Genomic DNA, 5,624 nt, shown 5'->3' on the forward strand with positions numbered 1-5,624 from the left:
TAAAGTTGACCCTTCGTTCCTTTATGAGGGAAAAAAGTGTAGTCCGAAGGAGGGTGACCTATTTAATACGAGAGGTAGTCGTCTTGTCTCTCTAGTAAGTGAAGGAAGCTTTAATTATCTCACCCTTCTGTGTAGAAGAAGTAATCGGTTTCTTGTCCCTTTAATGAAAAAAGAATGTGTTGTTGGCCCTTGGTTCCTTTAATGAGAAAAATAGATTACTATGACCTTAATATTACCACATAGGTAGGTGTTAGTCACTAATTGACTCTAGAGGGGGGGTGAATAGAGTCAAGGGTCAATTTTTGCAATTTATAAAGTATTAAATCTAATCAACTGTTAAGCAGAAATCAATTGAAATATTCAAGCAATATATCGCACAAGAGAGATAGAGATAAGAGATTGCAAACAGTGACTCGGCGATTTAGCGAGGTTTGGAAACTCCTACTCCTCGGCTCAGGGTCCTCCCTTGAGACTTCCCAAATTCACTAGAGCTTCTCCTTAATGGTGGAGAGCAAACCTTCAATTTGAAGTAAGACTTGCTTCTCTTCCTTACTAGGAGAACACCCTTCTCCTAGACTTTGTTTTGGGTCACACCAACCCTTACAAGATCGTAGCAAAGTTTGTAATTTGAAATACAAGATTGAATCTCTCTCTCAATATAAATGTACTAGTGTAAGCTCATAACTAGAGTTGATAAGAATATTAATGAAGCTCAAGTTCTAGAATGAGATAATGCAGTGATAAATGAATGAAAGCTCAGAGAAGGAATTTATGGTTATTGAATGCTCTTGAATGCTCTTCTTGAATATTCTTTCAAGTGGTGTAATTATTTAGCAAAGAACCCCTTTGTATAAATATTAATTCGCACCTCAATATAGCTGTTAGAAGTAGTTGGAGGAATTAAATGTAGAAAAATTGCCGTTGTAATTCAAATCCCTCAAAGGAGCCGGCTCTTTGCAAAAGTGGAGGCGGCTTTTTTTCAAATGAAGGCGGCTCCATTAAAAAATGGAGCAGGCTCTTTTTCTAAAATGGAGGCGACTCAATTAAAAAAATGGTGCAGGCTCTTTTCTGAAAGATTGTTCTACGAGCCAAGAAATGCTACTGGAGTGAAAGGAGCAGACTCCTTTGAGTGGAGGCGGCTCCATTATTGTGCATGACTAAAAATAAATTTAACTAAGACCTATGCACTTCCTATTATATGTAGCTTACATATATAAGGTTTATGAGTAAATTTTAGGCATTTTAAAACTGAATTTAGAATGAGTATGCATGATCCTAAAATTTTGAGCTTCAAAATATATTCCAATAAACTTTAACAATAAATTTTAAGCTCTCACCACCCTATCTACCATTTTCTTCATTAGTTGACCATGATCGTTTAGGCTTAATGAAGACTTGCTTTGTTTCTTTGAAATGCTTTGTGTGATCTTTGAAGTCCGAGTTTTTCTTTGATTTCTTGCAACTTTGAGGCTTCATTGAATCCATAGCTTGAGTATTTGGAATGGATCTTCTAGCTCAACATTGAGGATTGAATATTGATCAACTATACATCACTCAATGAAAATATTAGTACTTAAACATCATTAATGGTTTGTAATCATCAAAACATAAGATTGACCTTTAGATAAAATCCTTAGGCCAATAGTAGGTAACTAAAAAGGTAATATTTTATTGCGTAAAAATTGAGGGTCATCCATCTCACTGGTGATGGTGACCTTATTGGAAAATAAAATAATATGTGAAATGATGAACTGAGATGCCCCCAGTCTTTATTTTGAATGACTTGATAAGGCTAATTCCAGCTGTGAGACAATTGTTTCTCGGTATACTTATCTGAGTCCTCCTCACTACATGTCCTATCGTTTTGGCTGAAGAATGATCTCTTATAGCTGGTATCTTTTTCATCCCTGGTGAGAGGGGCTGACCTCTTCTTGTCCTCTCCTTTCTTTCCCTTCCGTTCATTCATGGCGTCTTCAGCATTCATGTGTTTGCCATGCTGGTGGGAGATTCTTTGGATAAGGCGAACAAGAATCTGGAGGTTTGGAGTCCTCCTATAAAAGCAGTCAAAGCCACCTTATCGTCCACCTCTTCTGCCTGCGACATCTCTGTGTTAAATCGAGTGATGTATTCTAAGACCGACTCACCTTTCTGTTGCTTCACAGTAAGCAGGTAGGTGGCCGGCCTCCTATGCCTCTGACCTGCAATGAAGTGGCTCACAAATTGCTTATTCAGTTCTTCGAAAGTGTTGATGGTTCCTGGCTTCAGCTTGTTGAACCAAACTCTTGCCGATCCCTTAAGTGTAATGGGAAAAGCTTGGCACATGATTGCATCTGGCACTGCGTGCAAATGCATAAAAGCTTGAAAGGTCTCCAGGTGATCAAGGGGATCTTTGGTCCCATCAAAACTTTCGAACGAGGGCATCATGAACTTGCTAGGCAGGGGGTATTTCATAACGACGGGGCTGAATAGTAGGTTGGTCCTCTGCATCAAGTCATTTATGGCAGCATGACCTTTCCCTTTCATAGCCTGCATTACATTTTCCATTTTCGCCTTGAGATCCTCAATCTGTAGGTCAAAATAGGTAACTTTTTCTGTTTTTTTCTTAACACAGAAGGTTGTGCCTGTTTGAGACTGGGGATTTCGCGAAGGCAGGGAAGGAGGTTCTCTGTGTCGGTTTCCGACTTGGCTTTGTTCTGCCTCGAACTTGTGAGAATGATTGTTTTCTCGGTCCTCCTCGTGTTGTCCCCCATCATTCATATTGGGAGGACATGGGTCAGACAATTCTTGTTGAGGTGGTGGTCCCGCTGGGATAAGATGTCGCAGGATCTCTACATTTTGTTGGATCAACTGGTCCATACTTTGATGCAGAGTTTGGACCTGTAGTTCTAACGCTGCAAGCCGTTCCTGGTCATTCGGGACGTCTGGGTGCTCACCCGACCCTTCTCTTTGACTGGGATCCTGCAACGATGTTTCTGTTTCAGTTACCATACCGGACCGCAAGTGCATATACTCAACCGAGTAATTGATTTAAAGGAATCGTCGTTCCCACAGACGGCGCCAACTGTTGAGGGTGAAATCCATGCGGTCCAATACGACACCGTTTTTCTGCAAAGAAGAGAGTAGAAGATCGATGAATCTTGATGGCACCGGTGTGGTGCCTGCCAAGAGCTCTTCGACGATCAAGTTAGTTACCGGAGGTTTAAAAGAAAGGCGGGGATTTAATAATAGTTTTTTCGTCGTACCTTATTCCCGAATCGTCTTCCTATTTATCGTCACTTCCCTTATTCTTGATAAGGGAATATCATAATCCTTATCACATGGAACTTATCCCATGGAAATCTTATCCTTGATAAGATTTGTCATTATCCCATGGAATTTATCCAATGGAAATCATTATTGATAACGAAATATTATCTTTCGAAAGTAGAAGAGATCTGGTGGCTAGTCAATACTTAGTTGCCTCTATCGTTAGGTCAAGATAAGTTTATTTTTCCCTATAAATGAGAATTGAGTCTTTTTAGATCTCCTCTCAATTAGTATTTATCTATCTATATCTATGTATCTATATATCTATTTACATATCTATATATAATTTTTGTGTCTTTTTATAATTTTTTATAATTGCTATTAAGCAAATCAACAAATTTCTTAATATTATAAGAATTGTGCCTTTTTAGATCTCCTCCTAATTAGTATTAATCTATCTATATCTATGTATCTATCAATCTATCTATTTATATATCTATATATCTATTATAAAAGTTTATTATTATTATTATTTTATATTTCCAAACAATTTTGTCACATTTTTAATGAAATGATGCTTTTATTTTTAATGGAAGAAGTTGACTAGCTTAACGCTTTTAATATTCTTTAATACAAGTAGAAAATAAAAAATAAAAAATAAAAAAAAATCTCACATTTGTTATTATTATCCGGAGACCTATCTTGACTACTCTTGAGAGTGACACATTGCTCTTTACACCTTTTATAATTGGCCAAAGGTTACAATGTCTCTCTCTGATTTGTTAGTATTATTAGCTTTTAAATTGCCCACAATTTTATTATTTAAACGGTTACAATTCTTGAATTGCCCCCACTTTATTTTTGAAAAGTTACTCTTCTTAAATTATCCATTTAATTTTTGTAACATTATCATGTATACTTGAATGCATATACTTGGATAGTCTAATGAATTGGTACCTCCAGTTAATTTTGGAGTGCTAATTTTGGACTCTCTACATTTAGTAATATAACTTCTAATCCTTCTTGCCTTGTAAAAATAAAATAAAAATAAATAAAAATGTATAGTTGAATATAAAGAAAATGCTTTTCATTGTAAATGAATGAGTTTTGTTGAGCTTCTTTTAATGAAGGTTTTTTATATGAGTAATGATAGGCAACGCAAAAAAAAAAAAAATGTGAAGATTTCTCGAATTTGATTTGGTTATACCACGTCATAGTTGAAAAAAGAAAATTTCTTTTCTTACATGGTCTAACAAAAGGGAAAAAAAGGAAAGACAAAAAAATAAAAAGGAAAAAAAGAAAACATGGTGCCCCTCCATTACCAAAATCTATAAATCACAATATATAACAGAGTTGTATTTGTTTTGTTAAAATAAGTAGTTAGGGAAGTTTTGATTGTTAAAATGATTTGATTGATTCGATATATTCAAACTGTATAGTTCTAGAAATTTTTACTTTGTAAATTTAGATTTATGGAACACGGGAACAAGTTTGTGATTATGAGTTTTTAGTTTCCTATTTGTAAGAGGAAAGAGGAAGCACCATATTTTTCTTTTTCTTTTCTTCTTTTTCTTTCCTTTTTTTTCCTTTGAGTGATACCATGTAAGAGAAGACTCTTTCTTTTTTTAACTCTTATAGCCAAATCAGTTTCGGAGAGTTTTGGCAATTTTTTTTTTTTTTTAAGTAATGCTTGTATAGGTTTTGAATAAGGTGTATTGAAAGTGATTCATGTTTTCATGTAATTTTTTTTGGAAGAGAAGGTTTTTTTCATTACAAATAAACATGACATATGGTAAAATTCTGACGGCGAAGTGTTTGAAACTCAACAATATTACTTGAAGATGGATCAGAGAATCTGGTGAAAAATACCCACTTTTCCCACCTATCCTTTATGCAGTTTGTGTTTGGTAATTCTTGTTTTGGTAGTTGGAGTTTTTGGACTCTTAACTTCCTTTTTGCGTCAATCTATAACCCATTTACTAGTATAACATTTCAATTATAATAAATTTATTTTAATAGAAATTCAAAAAGATAAAAAGTAACAGCAAATATGTTATCTATTTATCAACAAGTTAGTAGTCTAACGCTATTAGGCTCTTACGTTTTAAATGAAAGTTAAGAGTTCGAATTTTAGTGAAAGTATGTGTGTGTGAATACCAATTAAAAAAAAAAAAATACATTATCCGTTTAGTAAACACAGTTTCATGGCATATTCTCTCTATTAGGCCAATGCTGGTGACAAAGAGGCTGAAGATGAGGTGAGTCGAATTTTAAGTTTTTAACTCACGCACGATTAAACACAGTACATTTACCAACTGGGTTAGCTACCCCACCCAAAAAAAAAAATTTCAATGCACTAAAAAATAATTTAATTGAGT

This window comes from Cornus florida, unplaced genomic scaffold (assembly GCF_030987335.1).
Source record: "Cornus florida cultivar Cherokee Brave unplaced genomic scaffold, ASM3098733v1 CherokeeBrave_3.0.0_Hap2_Chr09, whole genome shotgun sequence".
Lineage (NCBI taxonomy): Eukaryota > Viridiplantae > Streptophyta > Magnoliopsida > Cornales > Cornaceae > Cornus > Cornus florida.